This window comes from Gorilla gorilla, chromosome 11 (assembly GCF_029281585.2).
Source record: "Gorilla gorilla gorilla isolate KB3781 chromosome 11, NHGRI_mGorGor1-v2.1_pri, whole genome shotgun sequence".
Taxonomy (NCBI): domain Eukaryota; kingdom Metazoa; phylum Chordata; class Mammalia; order Primates; family Hominidae; genus Gorilla; species Gorilla gorilla.
The window spans coordinates 100,815,116-100,831,853 of NC_073235.2; positions in this window are offsets into that span (position 1 = coordinate 100,815,116).

A 16,738-nucleotide genomic window follows, 5' to 3' on the forward strand; every position below is an offset into this window, starting at 1 on the left:
CAAGAAGTCTTTGAATGATTAAGTGATCATTATTACTTGATCATTTAGCAGAGAAAAATCAATCAGAGCCCTTGGCAGAGGCAGCTTTTAGGAGAGATGTTTTAATTTTGTTGATAGGACTTAAGCTGATAGAAAGATGTATGCATGAATGGAAAGTATTAAAACCGAAGTCTTTAATGGTAGGGAGAGGTGCAATAGGGGCTCCATGTGCCCTTTTTTAGGAGCTGAGAAATTCTGAATGTACTGGATTATGGAAGACTGGGAGAAATGTAGCATTTGAAAATTAATAAAAGAGAAGAAAATAAAGTTCTTATAAAATGTCAGGGAATATATTTCAGATAATAGTGGAAAGTTTGGTAATTTAAATGAATAAATATTAAGAGGCAAATATATAATTAATCACAGCTAATCATCCATCCATCCATCCATCCATCCATCCATCCATCCATCCATCCATCTACCAAGTCACATTCTATACACTTGGCAACTGGAGATAAAAAGGAAAACAACGAATTGATCAGGAATGGCATTGCAGGCATCCTATGAATCATTTACTTTAACAGAATTAAGAAGACATTTCTTTTATTGGAAATAAAATTTTCAATATTGTTACAATTTAATATACATGGACACTATACCACATACATTATCATTGTCCAGTTTTCTTGTCTAATTTCAAACATGGGGCTCTTTCTATTCCTCATGTTCAATATTAAGAGCATGCACTGGCTGTGAGAACTGACATGCACAAATTTGGGTCATGTTTGAGGGGGAGAATAATGACCCAACCTTTATAGGTACATACTTATGACTGATGATAATATAATCTCTGCTCCCTGGAAGTCGTATATACGGTTTGGTCTATATTGGGAACTTGTCCATAGACAGGTAGATTTCTTTTCCCATAAGCCCTCCATAGTTGTGGAGAACCATTTAGGAACACGTAAAGACAACTGTGAAATTAACACATTGTGAAAGGCACTTGATAATAGTGAAACTAAAATCAAAGTTACCTCTGCCTGGTGCCAAGAGCAACTTATCCACAGAACTTTGTATGTCTTATGGATCCAGCATGTGGTATTAAGTGAATATTTGTTGAAAGTTTGGCTATAAAAATGAAGAGATCTTTTCCTGTGCAAGAAGAAGCATTCATGCATTCTGTGTCTTTTAGACTGGAAGCATGCATTTTGCTATTCTCAGCTTTACCTCTCTTCCTTTGTCATACCATTTTCTTTTGCGCATGTACACCATTCTTTGCCTGCTACATAACAGATGTGTTTCTCAGCTCGTTCTTCGTAGAGCTAGGCCGTATTTCTGAAATTGAGCTTGAGTTTATCTTTATAGAGTTATTTCTTCTTGTCTTGACTATAGTTTTTTTCCAGGACAGCATGACTTGGCAGGTATTTGGGAGTGTCCACGAGGTCTGTAGCTTTCTGTATTGTAACAAGCCTACATTGTGTATGAAGGGGTACACTTATAGCCCAAGGCTTCTGTGTTGTTGATCTGCATTTCATTTGCATTAATTTTTAGTGAGGGGGGAGTATTTTTATTTATTATTTTTTTGCCCTCATATGCCTAGGACTATAGACTTTTGGTTTTCTAGGCATTACACAACAATAATAGAGGCATGCTATATATGATACCATGACAGCATGACTTCAAAATGACAGGTTTTTTTCTTCCATTTAGGAAAAATGTCAACTCCTTTTTGTTGCTCTTCTTCTGAATCCCATTGTATGAAAGAATAGTGACTAATATATAAGGCCGATAAGGGATAAAGAAAAGCTCCTGAAGTAGACTGTCTTATCTAATATGATATAACACTGAGATTTAGGTGGGAGAAGAAAACAGATGTAAAATGGTACCTAGAATAACATGGGGCAGGAGGGAGGAAACTGTTCCCAACAGGAGGCAATTAAGTGTTTGCTGTATACTATGGGTCCAACTGAACCTTTGACACTTTTCCAAAGGGGAAGGCAGAAGGGAGAATATAAATGGCTACCAAAGCTAGTGGCTGGCTTTGGAATGGGCATCTCATATGGTCTCCATTTAGCAATGCTGTAATAAACCAATGAATAGCTATGACATTTTGGAGGGTTGGAGAAGTGCAACATAGAAATACAGAACACTTTGGAAGCAAAATCACCATTCATCCCAGACATGGAGAGGTGCTAGTCTGACAGAGCCTGTATCTTCCAGTGATATCCAGACTGTGGGCTGAGGATGGGTTTGCCATGGTTAAAATCAGTACTCCAAGACTTGTGTGTTTAAAATGGAAAAAAGACTGGTGGTTGGAAACCTCATTTCTCTTTGTTACTGTTTTTGAAACATCAGGACATCAGCTTGTCTCTTGGGACTGTGCCCAGGAGGTCTAATTTTGCTGAAGGATCCAGTCAAGTCTTTGGAGTTAGTTTAGTATTCTAAATTAGTTATATTTTGATTTTACTTGGATTTGTGGAAAAACTAAAAAAGTCAACATCTAAGAGAGGCAATTCCAGGTTCTTCCTACCTCCCCTGAAATTGTATTTTGGTTGTTATGTTGAACATACAAAAGTAAAAAATATCTCTCTGAAAATGTTCATGCAGCACAAGCAGTTCCTCTTTGAGAACTAACTCATATTCCCTTGGGCTGAATGGCATAATTTCATTCCTAGAAGTATAATAGGAATTTCCTTCTCCTGTTCAGCGATTAGAATGTTGAGATAAATCCTTTCCTGATTGTCTCCATGGAGTGTAGGTACCTGGAATATACTATACAGATTTTTTTTTTGAATCACCAGTAGAATCAAAGAAAATGGGGAATGGAGGAAAGGAAACAGAATTAGAGATTCAAGTTACAACCACAATCAGTGAAGACTGAAACTAGTGAATCAGAGAAAGTCAAGAGATGGTCTGGATCCAGGAAATAGTCAGAAACTGGAAGTCAAAGTAGAGAAGTGAGTCAGAATCAAAATGGCAATGAACATAAACTAGAAATTGAGATGAATGAAGGTTTATAAAAGTGAGTGAACAGAAATAGATATGCTTTACTAGGTAGATGTACATATGACTTTGACTTACCTTGTCATCTTTCTGACAGAAAAGGGACCAATGACTTCTGGCTGTGGTGTCAGGAGACTGAGGGCTCAAAGACCATGCAGCCTGCAGCTGTACACTGTTACCCCAGAGGTGGGGGTTCTAGAATGCTCCAGAGGTTTGATTTTGGAAAGGATGACTATGCTGTGAATCCTTATACTTTCTGTAAATTACATCACCATTTCTTGCTCCATGCCATTCGGAAATATGTATTGCAAATTTAATTTTGTTAATTCACAAGTCTATTTTTTACCTGTTCAATTTAATACCGTTCAGATTTGCCAACAAGTGATATGCCAGTTTCCTGCCAGACTACTCAAGGCGAAATGTGAATCATCAGCGGCTAAATGGCTTTTCTTGACATTGAATAAACTTCCAATTTCCTATTTAGCAATGATGCATGTATATAACTGAACTTAATAGGAAAATAAGGTCTTTCTACACTTTATCTAGCTCAGGTCTTCACATAAGTTTGGTCCATTGTGGACATTTGTGTGTGTCAGTACCGCTTGCTTTATATGGATGTGCATATGCCTACTATGATATGAACACATGTAGATTTACATATAAAATACCTACAAATATGTAGAATAAAAATGACAAAACTTTTAGCTTGCTGTTTTGTTTAATATTAATTTATGTGTCCAAGGTATAAGCAGTTTTTGAGCAGATTTTACTTGTTCATTTTAACAGCTCTTTTAAGTGGGTAATAGTATTCTCATTTTCCAGTAGAAGAAACAGATTTTGAGAGATTAAGTAACTTTTTGTAAAACTCTGATTCAAACTAAGTCTGGTCATGCCAAAGCCCATGCTCACTTCCACTGTCTCACACTGTTGCCTTCTTCTTTTTTTTTTTTGAGATAGTCTCGTTCTGTCTCCCAGGCTGGAGTGCAATGGTGCGACCTTGGCTTGCTGCAACCTCCACCTCCTGGGTTCAAGCGATTCTCCTACCTCAGCCTCCCATGTAGCTGGGATTACAGGTGCCCGCCACCATGCCTGGCTATTTTTTTTTTTTTTGTATTTTTAGTAGAGACGGGGTTTCACCATGTTTGCCAGGCTGGTTTTGAACTCTTGACCTCAAGTGATCCGCCTGCCTCGGCCTCCCAAAGTGCTAGAATTACAGGCATGAGCCACCGTGCTTGGCCTCATTTTATACTCTTGTTGAAAACATGGATTACTTTCTTCACTATTGTAACCTATAGACCCTGAATCTAATTATTAAATTTATTTCCATAATACATTCACTATAACTGCTGCCTTCCATTTTTGATACCTGGGACTGAAAGAGTGGAGGAAATTTTGAAGGAAAATTTTACATGCCGGGTTTATCTCCCAAAATAATTTTCAAAGTATATGGATAGTGCGTATTAGAAATATATGCCTATGGATACTAAAACTGCTGAATTTTTTTCTTGATAACCACATCAAATGTAATTCTTGAGGTTTAGAAAGACAAAAATATTCCTTGGAAAAACAAAAGAAAATTAGCAAAAATTAGTACAAACACAAACACCACAAGAAAAACTTTATAACTATATGCCCTTAAGTATATGTTAATAAATTTAGCAACAAAAATATACAGTGCTTCATGATGTGACTCATTAAAAATGAATTTAACTAGATGGTGGTAGAATATGAATGCATGCACAATGGTTACAGTAAATGTGCGAGTGTAGGCTTTCTTTTAGACCAAGTATTAGGGAAGAAAATTGCATACTTGATGTCTGGTGGTTTCTGGAATGCTGTTTTTGTTTACGGCTTGGGCAAATGCCAGTGGTTTCAACAAAATAAGAATAGAAATCATACATTATTGTGGAGTTATTTTAAAACAACAGATGCAAGGGAGGTCATAGAATGTTTTTGTGACTGTTGGACATGAAAATGGAACCAGACTTTATGAAATTTTTGAAGGGCTTAATTTTTATGAGAATATCCCCAGAATTAATATTATAAATACTTCCCCTGATGCATATATTATGGAGAAATATCAGATTATTGGAATATTTGGTCCGAAGGTTAATTGAAAACTGAATAGATTTTTTCCCCTAGATGTAAAACCTAGGAGATTGCTTATTTCAATGAAGCTAGCATAATGTTAAAATCTGTACATCTTTTTTTACTTTTTTGAACTTTTTTTCCCCTTAGTGCTAATCTCACTAAATTTGTAGATGACATTTTAACTTCATAGAAGCAGCTCCTTAACTCATTTTAACTATGACTGGGTGAGACCTTCTGAGTATTTGGTGATATGTGCACATTTCATCATCACAAGCACTGAGATAAAGTAGTTGTACCCTGTGAAAAAGGATTAGTCACAAAACTTATTTCCAAAAGCAAATTCTTTTGGTTTCCAGCCCATGGTATACATTGAAAAGGACTACTTTATGGGAAAAATTTATGAAACTTAAGTGGATAAGAGCTGTTTATAAACTGATGACTGGCCACTAGCAGGTCTCTCATGGAATGGTGGGATACCTTGTATGTATCTTACGGTCCAAACAATGGGTTACTGACCTGGTTGTGTCTTGAGAAGCCATTTGCCAAGTTTTTAATTCATTTCTCAATTAATCTACTTCCTGTAATGGTTGCCTTCCAGTGAAGATAAAGGTTAAAAATATAACATGTAATTTTTATCTTTTGGAAGGATTTCCAAATGTATGTGGTTATTGCAATTTCTTTCTCTCTCATTTGTAACACCATTTCTGAACTATTATGTTGTCTTCCTCAACTCCTCTCACAAATACAACTTTTAAAATTTGATTTGTCATAGTTTGATTGTTTAATATGACCCCTAACTGTTTCATGTATTTTCTGGTTGGGTCATTCCTGGTGAACAGGATGACTTTCCCTCCTCTGAAATCTGCTGTGTCTTCTTGACTTGTCTGTGGATAAGGCAGCAAATGGCAGTGCTGTCCTACCTAACTGGTTCAGGCCAAGCCAGGATGTTCATGCCTTAATTCATTCCAGCCCATTCCCCCAAACTACCAGAGTGATTGTCCTAAAACAGAAATCTGATTAAACCACTGATCTCAATAAAAGTCTTCAACAGGCCTTAGGATAAATTCCTTCCCATAGGGTATAAAAACTTCATCACCTGGGTTATAACTCTGGAATCATCTCTAGTGGTCTGAAGAACTGGCTTTGACTGCTCTGAGCTACCATAACATCAAAGCTATCCTTTTTGTGCCACAGGGACCTGCGTTAGTGCAGCTGCTTAGCAGTCTCCACCATCATGAGCACAGAACTCTTCTCTGTCTGGGGTTACTCTCAGTGAGAGGTATCTGCAGGAGGTTTGCTTGGGCTCTGGCATGCTATAGAGCTTATGAAGTTCCTCCGTTTGATCACAGAATTCTCCCTTTCCCTTGTGCACACAGGCCACCACATTTGCTGAGTCTGGATGGGCTCAAGTACTCACCATGATGCCTTACCTGCAGGCTTTCCTTTCCTCTGACATGCACCTTCACTAGTAGACATGCACTCTTCCCGAGTCTTGTCCATATGATACATTCTCTCAGGGATACTATAATCCTGGCTCTGGATTTTGACTTCCCCCTAGGCAGGCAGATAAATCTAAACACCAATTAAGAGACAGTACAAGTTGCTTTACCTACTTTGAAGCTCCTCAGCTACCATGTGAATCAGTGGATACAAAACAGGATATTTGGAGAAAGGAGTGAAGCTACCACCACATGCTGCTGCATAATTCCCTTACATTACACAACACATTGCTTTAAACTTGTCTACTCTCTTTCTCCCCCAGCAAGCTGTAAACTCTTTGAGGACAGGAGAATTATATCAGATTCATTTTTATATTTCTGAGCATGATAATAATTGTGCTTGGAGGTAATGAACATTGACAGAAATATTGAACTGCCTCAATATGTTAAAGACCAGAGCAGAGTGGATTACAGGGGTGGATTTGAGGTAGAGGGAGAGTACTCTACTTCTGGGAATGAGTCTTCAAGGCATTTGCTAGTTCCTTTTTTTTTCTTTTGCAGAACAAAGTGAAAAAATAATTTTTGTGGTACAGATCCATTCTCAGTAGTCAGTGTGCACAAAAGTTTATTATATTTGTTCCCATTCTATATAGGACCTGCTCAGTGGCAATAAACATTGGCATTCTTGGAAACAGTGTTTGCCTAAGAATCTTCTGTCTGCCTTTGTTGCTTTGGCCATATTATGATAAGGGCATGACTGGATTTACCAAAATGGGCATGATTGGATCTACTTAATCTCTTATCAGGTAAGAAATGTATATTTGGTGTACATTTGATCATGAAAGATTAATAATGTGTTATGGCAGCAAATGTAGACTAATGATACTTTTAAAAAAGATTAGTTATGTTAATGTCAGAGATGAGCACGTGTATATACACACACATATATATGTATATATATATATATTCTGTGCCTTTTGTAGTCATGTAAGAATGGGTTTGTCAATAATCTTATCAAAAATAAAAGTGCAGTACACCAAAAATCAGTTGACAGGAACATGAATAATGGCATAATTTAAAATAAACGCTAAAATAATTTTATATTTTTAAAACATATAGGTCAGATTACGTACAGAAAAACGTGAACAAATAGGCATCATTAATTCATTGGCTATAATTATTTCCAGCCAATTAGCTTACAAATTCCAGATTATCTTTTGTTTCACTGCATAATATGATGTGAATAAATACCTGCTTTTCAGAAGGCAAACAATGCACTGTGGATATTGGCCTGAAGATGTAAGTATCTCTCTATAATTTGTGTGCTGTGTTTTTCTAGCCATATAATTTTACTTTGATAAATAACACATGATACAGTTGGCCTTACTGGCTGACCACCCCAAAGAAGTTGTCTAAAAGACTCCATAATATTTGCAAAGGAGTTGGGTCAGTAACCACAAAACAACGACTATTTCAAAGCAAATAAACAAGCAGAAGGCCAGTGGTGGTTACAGTCTGTGAAGAATAGTCAAGTCAATCTACAGAGGATAGAAAGTAGAGGACAATGAGTAGGGAGGCCCATTCAGAGGGGAGGGAGTTCTCCATCTACTGTGCCTGACTTCTTTCCTAAGAGAAACCTTTCTTTCATTTAAGATTTAAATGAAAGGTTGAAGCAGGAGGATCTCTTGAGGCCAGGAGTTTAAGAGCAGCCTGGGCAACATAGCAAGACCCCCATATCTATGAAAGAAAAGAAAATAGCCGGTCATCGTGGTACAAGCCTTTAGTTCCAGCTACTACTTGGGAGGCTGAGGCAGAAAGATCAATTGAGCTCAGGAGTAAGGCTGCAGTGAGCTGTGATCATGCCACTGCATTCCAGCATAGGTGACAGAGAGAGCCCCATCTGAAAAAAAAGAAAAAAGATTTAAAGATAGATTTAAAGTCATAATGTAAAAAAGAACAAGAAGTTAGCTAGCTTTCCACTCAAATCCTTGTTTTCCCAGTTTCTAGCTCTTTGGCCTTGGGTCTGTTCTCTTTATGCCTCAATTTGCTTATCTGCAAAAATGAGATGATACCTAAATTTTGGAGTGGAAGGATAAAATCAAATAACATAGGTGAAAGTACCTAGCACAGTACCTTTCATGTAGTAGGTAGTCTACCAGTGTTAGTTTTCTTGCCTCCCCCCATTCTCCCATGCATCTTTCCATCCAATGCATTTTTATTGAGTGATAACTTGGCCAGGCCCATGGAAACTATGGGAATATAGTTTCCAACCAGATCTTCTAGTTCTTATTATTGTAAATACCAAGCTTCTAAGAGACACTTTATATTTTTCAGCCAAACAAATGTGTGCAGCATTCCAAACAGGAGCACAAACTCTTACAACCTAAAGCTTTGCATATGGCAACTGCTTCATTTTCATGGTCCTCCTCACTCTTCCCTTTGACTTCTCCTAACTTTTTATTGAGAATTCTTTCCTAAGCTCACATCTTCTGTTGGTCTTTTTAGACTAATTTCACTTAAATCAGTGAGTGCAGTCATTTTGACAACTCCCTGGAATGTTGCATATGCTTGTGTACAACTTTAATTAGCAATACATATTTCAATACGTTTTTGGCCGTTTGAAATACTTTAATTTTACATTGTATGCAGTGATGTAGAATATATTTCCTCTGTACTCCCAAACCATAATAGCTTATCTTAAAGCAATGGGTTTTTGCAAATGATGACTGGTCATCCGATTGATTTTCCTCTACTCCTGATCTTTATCGTCATCATAATAAGAATGGGATATTCTTACTACTCTTAAAGTTGGAGTAGTTTCTGTGCTTTCACCTTATTACAGAGCCTCCTCCTTTGTTTATCAACACACTTTGCCTCAATGCTATCCACAGTCTTTAGCTGGCTTGAAATTAGCTTCCAGCAGAGTCCTCGGCAGCCCCTGAGTCAGGTTGACGGTTATTATACAATAAATGGCCTGATATCAGTGGTTATTTTTTTTCCATTTGAAATATTTAGTCATAAATTTTAATTAGAAATGATGGCAGAGAATGATTTATTTATAAAGAAAATGGCATCACATGCCATATATACATGATGTATATATCATGAGATATACCTTGTGGTTGCTAACCAAAACATTTGGAATGAAAGTCATAATTTAAGAAAATACAAACTCTGCATTGTTACATTCTAGGATTTATTACTTAAAAATAGCAAACATGCCTTTCCATTATCCATGTTAAAGTACATGGTCAGGATAGTTTATTTCATAAGAAGCAATGGCCCTCACTAGTGTTCATTATCCTTCTAGAGAAGCTACTTAGAAGTCATCACTTCCTATATGATCTCCAAAGGAATTCAAGGAGGATTTAACAATCAACCATGAATACTTAAGGTTTGCTCTGTTTCAAAAGTGGTGATCTGATGGAAACTACTGAAAATTTAATGGGCTTCAACAGAAGAAATGTGGGTTTTCTAACACTTAAAAAGTCATAAAAAGGAGATGAGGTAGGAAAATAAGAGGCCCTTATGTAAATCCATGGAGTTGGTCAACAGAAGCACAGCCTGAGTAGCAACGAAAACAGTGATGAGGCATACAAACACAAGGCCAGTTCTGTCCTTGGAAATACATGCATAGCCATCAAAGGGCAGAATTTGCCTAATAAGCAAATGTGACAACGGGCAAAACAACCAAGAAACTGACAGCTGATTAAGGAACCTATTGGATAAAGCTTTTTGAAATATTCAGAAAACTGAATTATTCTCTAAGCAAACCTATGAGAGATTTCGAGACAAAAAAATTAGGAGGTAGGAGTGAAGGAAAAGGAAAGTCAGTATATTTTTAGCAATAAAGGAGTAGTTAAAATGTTTTCTAAATTTCTGCTATTTATATTTACATTACACATATTTCTAGGTGACTAATGAGAAGCAGGTTTAATCTAATATTATACCGATTGAACATTATATTATCTGGTAGCATCATTTTAAAAGCATATATAGTGAATTACATTAGATTACATGCAGTATTATATGAAACTTAGTTCTATAAAATCAATTTGATTTTCTCATACTGGTGAGAATATGTAGCAACAGCAATGTGTTTCGGAAGGCTGAGGTAGGATTATCATTCTTAGATTGAATTTTTTTTTTTTTTTTGATGACATCTTGCTCTATTGCCCAGTGTGGAGTGCAGTGGTGCATTCTCAGCTTACTGCAAACTTTGACTCCTGGGTTGAAGCAATTCTCCTGTCTCAGCCTCCTAAATAGCTGGGATTACAGGCATGCACCACCACACCCAACTAATTTTTTTATTTTACTTTTTTTTTTTTTTTTTCAGGGATGGGGTTTTGCCATGTTGGCCAGGCTGGTCTTGAACTCCTGGGCTCAAGGGATCCACCTGCCTCGGCCTCCCAAAGTGCTGGGATTACAGGGGTGAGCCACTGCACCTGGCCTGGATTGGATTTTTAATATAGCAGGCCTCACATTTGCTTGGCTTTGAAAGTATGTATAAGAGAGATACGTAGCAGCCAGGGCCTCATTTATTCCCTTAAGTTTCCTTATGCCTTGGAAGTTGTTGGTTGATTTAAGACCTGAAGTTGGTCCATGAGAGCCAATTCTGGCATGTTAATAGCTGGGACATGATTTACCTTCTGACCCTTTGTCTTCCCTAGAGCCCAACATGTCTTCGTTTCCTAGACTTCTTGAGATTCAAACCAGACAACATTTGACTCAGAAAATTGCTTAATTAACACAGAAATACTGGTCAAATTGACCAATGCTGCTTTTCTGAGTGTTTTCCACATATTGAATTCATCTTTTATGTGTTTGTTGCAGTTTGAGCTTGTGGCAAACACAGTTCTCTATTATTCACTTCCATATTCTTGCTTAGGTAAAAACCCTTTGGCGTCATCTGTCATTTCTTTTTCTGAAGGAAGGTTGAGGTCATGTGTGGTCTCTGGTTAGAGCTACTTATGTGATCCTAACTTTTTTTTTTTTTTTTTTAAGAGACAAGGTCTTTGTTGCCCAGGCTGCAGTGCAGTGGCCCAATCATACCTCACTGAAGCCTCAAACTACTAGGCTCAATACTAGGCTGAAGCAATCCTTCTGCCTCAGTCTCTCTAGTAGCTGGGATTACAGGTGCACAGCATCACACCCAGATAATTTTTCTTATTTTTGTGGAGATGGGTGTCTCACTGTGTTTCCCAGGCTGTTCTCAAACACAAACTCCTGGCCTCAATCAATCCTCCTGCCTCGGTCTCCCAAAGTGTTGGGATTACAGGCATGAGCCACTGTGCCCAGCCAGCCCTAATGTTTATACTCTCCCCCTGGATACTGTCTTGTTGCTAAGGGCAGAATGTTATCTACATAGCCTTTCTATTACTTCTTCCCTATTTCTAATTTCTTGTTCTATGACTTCATTATCTCTCTTTCTCGCTTGTGGTTGCTGCTCTACCAGCAAGTTCACTCCTTTAATTTCATGTCTCTGTTACATAAGTCTACCCTATTAGTTAAGGTTACTTGGTACAATGGTAAACAAGACATACCTGTTGCTTTCAAGGAATTTACAATCTAATAAGGGAGAATGAAATGTAGGTAGAGCATTATATATGTGATAAGGTGCCACAACTATTGTAAACACAGGGTTGGAACACATATGCAAGGGTGCAAGAATAAGCACAAACTGATGCCATTACTAGCTGTGAGAAGATGAACTGAGCCAAACAGATTCTTTCCCTCCAGGAATTTAACCAGGAATACTAAATTAGCCAATTAGCAGCAGGCATTTAATCAGAAAGGTGATGAAAAAAGATAAGCATTTAGGATCGTTATGAGCAAGCAGATAATATATGAAAACAAAGGATACCAGTCAATATACAGAGACATATAGAATGAGGAGAATCAGAAGCACCACGAGGGACCACTGCAGCTCCTCCTAAAAGAAGGACTGGAAGGGCTATTGGGATGGAGGGCACATGGGGAAGGAAGAGTCTCACTAAGGATTTCTAATTCATGCATCTTGGAGACTTTTATATTTTTCAACATATGTTTGTCCAGTGAAAAATCAGCTGGATATAACGGTATGCACCTGTAATCCCAGCTACTAGAGAGACTGAGGTGGAAGGATTGCTTGAGCCTAGTAGTTTGAGGCTACTGTGAGCTATGATTGGATGAGAGGATGAGATAGGAGGTAATAGGATGTAGCAATTATCATCAACTATTGTGTCTAGAATGATATGGCTATGTTGTGTCACCTTTGGCAAACTAACTGACCATTCTCATTTTCAAGTTCTCTTCTCTACATTCTATAGGAAATAATAATTGTACTCAACTTTTAGGGTTATTTTAAGGATTAGATGAGATAATCCACTTAAAGTGCTTAGCATAGTTCCTTGTGCATACATTCTGAAAAATGGTAGCTATTATTGTTTTATTTTGCTTTAGTATACTAAAAGGCACAGTAAATTGGTGTTTCTTTCAAACTGCAGGAAGTAATCATGAGTATGTAATATTATAAATTTAGGGAAGAATAACCAACAATCTAAGAAAAGATATAGAATAGAGTATATAAGAAACACTTTCTATAGTAAAGGACTGATTTGCAAAAACCTTTTTTCAGGCGCACATGTCCATGTGTTTATATATCACCAAGCACATAATAATTTGAAGACCACTGTATTATATGAATGCCAGATGCTCATCTCTGTTCTTGTTTATGTATGAAAGGAAAATAAGTCCTTGGTACATCACTCTTATTTGGACTTTCTTTTAAAGGCTCAATTTAATCCCTAACTGATACAAACATGAATCAATACTTTATTAAAGGACATACCTAAATGAGAAATAAATATTTGACAAGATGTTTCACCACTTTAGTATTAAGAAAAAAATGGAATTAAAGGAAGAGAACATATCAATTTATATTTATCACACTGGAAAAAAATTAAAAGAAAATAACACAAAATTAAGAATACCACCTATGAAACCAGAGAGCCTGGGAAAATAAAGGATGCAATATGTAAGAATGCATATACAAGAATAATTAGTTTGTATCAGTATTTGAGGGAGCAAGAAACAAGCCCTTCAAAAACTGGAAATCAAGTGAATGCCTATCACTAGAGAAGTGTTGAATAATTTGTGTTACATTTTCAAGATGAGATATTATGCAGCCGTTAAAAAGAATCAATTTGATGTATCTCTGTTAACTTGGAGAAATATCTGCTATCTACTGTTACATGGGGGATAAAAAGTTTCAGAAAACCCATATAATGTACATATATATCTTTGAAAGCAATTATATTAACAAGAAGACTTTTATAAGTCTTATAAGAAGGATTCAGGCTGGGTGCAGTGGCTCACGCTTGTAATCCCAGCACTTTGGGAGGCTGAGGAAGGTGGATCACCTGAGGTCAGGAGTTTGAGACCAGCCTAGCCAACATGGAGAAACCCCGTCTCTACTAAAAATACAAAAAATTAGCTGGGCGTGGTGGTGGGCGCCTGTAATCTCAGGTACTTGGGAGGCTGAAGCAGGAGAATCGCTTGAACCAGGAGGTGGAGGTTGCAGCGACCCGAGGTTGTGCCATTGCACTCCAGCCTGGGCAACAAGAACGAAACTCCATCAAGAAAGGAAGAAGGATTCAGACCAGGTTAACATTGGCTACAAGTGGGGTATATTGTCATTTTGGAGGGGCAGGAGGGGAAAATAAAACCCTACATTTAAACAAGGTGATAATAATGAAATATGAAAATTATAGATATTCGTGGACTCAAGACATATGAACTGAAACATGAAAAGTTTCCAAAATGTTAATGGCAGTTATCTCAAAGAAGTGGGTTTTAGGTTATCGTTGCCTTTTTGAAAATTACTGTATATTTTATATGTTCCAAATAGTTTTATTGTTGTAAAAAAAAGGTAGTTGAGACATCTTAAGTAGTTCTGTTTTTTTTGAAATGCTTAGCTATAAAGAGAAGCAAAAGTGGTGTGGAAGACAGAGGTGAATATAGGTGTCAGGGGAAGTTTGGTTGAAATGGTACCCAGATGAGTTTGAATGCTCAGGGATTTTGTAGAATGGGAGAATTTGAAGATTCAGGTGACAGAGGATAACTGAAGACAGGAAATCCTGGAAAAAGTGAGAAGATATGAGAGGATGGGATCCAGAACCAATGTGGAAGGCCTGGGTTTGGCAAGAGGAAAGACACTTCCTCAATTGTAAGGGGGCTGGGAGCACTGGGGAGAAAGAAAGAGGAGGAGTAGATGGCAGGTGGACGAGAGAACAATATGGCGGTTTGGAAAGATGTGGAAGTTCCCAGCTGATGACGTCGATTTTCTGATGAATTTTGAGGAGTAAGGAACAGGGAGGGGTCTGGAAGAAAATGTGACGAGAAACGCAAATAGTCTTGGTGGAGAAAGGGAGAAGGAGCTCACTAGAGCAATGTAGCAAAATTGCCCGGCAGAGAGCCACCCCGGTGTAGCGACTGTATCCTCTGTTTCCCGGACAGCTGCCTTTATGTTCTGGCTCTGCTGGACCAAGAAAAGGTATCGGGATCTGACACAAGGAGTGGGATGAGTGACTCCAAATTGGATGTGAGCAAAAATAGGAATTCCTCCACTGTGCAGAAACGTGGATGCTACATTTCCTATAAAACACTGTTATACACCAACCCGTTATTGTGTGAGCTGCAGCAGAAGTGCCCAGAAAATAGAAGCCAGACGTGGCTACTGTTACAGGGGTAAAAAGAAACAACCATAATTGGTTAAATATTTATTGAGAACCTTTTATATATGCAGAGTTGTAGGAAATAAAAGTGTAAGACCTAGTATCTGCTCATCAAGGATCACATGAGACAATTACAAAATAATCAATGGGTGAGCTGATGCCTGAGCCTGATTTCAGACTGGGAGTCAGGAAGCCCAGTTATTATAGTTCTAGATCCACCTCAAGCTATACAGTCTTAGGAAAGTTGTTCAGAGTTTTGGAGCTCCCATTTGTTTTCTCTTGAGATGGTTAAACTCAATTATGGGAGTATACTCTGACATTGATGTTCTCCTAGCTGTGAATGCTGTAGTTGGCAGATTTTGCATGGCGGAGGGCTTCTTCAGGTGTTGGCTTTAGTGTTACCTCCTTAGTAACTGTCCTGTTTAAGTAAATGCTCCTAATATTTTCTCTAGCTCTATCTACTGTTCATTTCCCTTGTAACATTTATCATGATATGTGATTATTTTCTTATTTGCTTCTTGATTTTTGGCTATTTATCTGAAGCCAGGGGACTATGTCCTTTTTGAAAATTTACCAGTTACATACCAGTGACTAGTACAGTGCTTGACACGTTGAAGTGACTCAACAAGTGGCACATAATAGTGGGATATAGATGCAACAGATACTCAGACAAGCAAGAGCTCTGCAGAGCTACAGGAAGAATCAAAGGATTCATGAGCTTGTCCTTGAAGGATAACAGAGAGGAGGGATGGTGTCCCATGTGTAGAGGAGGGCATGGGCTGTGAGATGAGAGAGAATGGACATGTGGTGTGCAGGGATGAGGAGCAGACCTGCTGGACTGGACTATGAGGCTATAACAGATTGACTAGGAGGGGCCACAGCAAAAGGAGGTGGGGCCTTAAATGCGACAAACTTGAACACCTTTTTCAGTTCTTAAGAGATGGATGTGGCATGGCTCATAAGATGAAACTGGCATTAGTCAAGAAGGCAAATCGAACAACCTCCTGGTGATAAGATTGTTCTTTTACCTGGCTGATAGGGGACTTAACGAAACCAGAAGGCATATGAGATGCTGGGGATCTCTTTAACATACACTTAATCCAGAGAGATTTTTTTTTCCCCACAGAAACCTCAAATCTAACTTTTAGAGTTCCAAACATGCCATCTTTGCTTTTAAGTGATCTTCAAGCTCTGTATAGGTTATCTGTGCTAATGCTGTTATCTATGAGACTGGTATTAAAATGTTCAGACTGTATACACCTTCCCTCATCATCTCATGGACTCCAGTAATCAGCAGGGCTGCCCTCTCACATAAAGTCAAAACTAGGAGACTAGAAGAAATAAGGTGAGCCATGGATTCCTTTTCTCTTCTTCTTTTTTTTTTTTTTTTTTTTGAGACGGAGTCTCTCTCTGTCCCCCAGGCTGGAGTGCAGTGGCGCCATCTCGGCTCACTGCAAGCTCCGCCTCCCGGGTTCACACCATTCTCCTGCCTCAGCCTCCCGAATAGCTGGG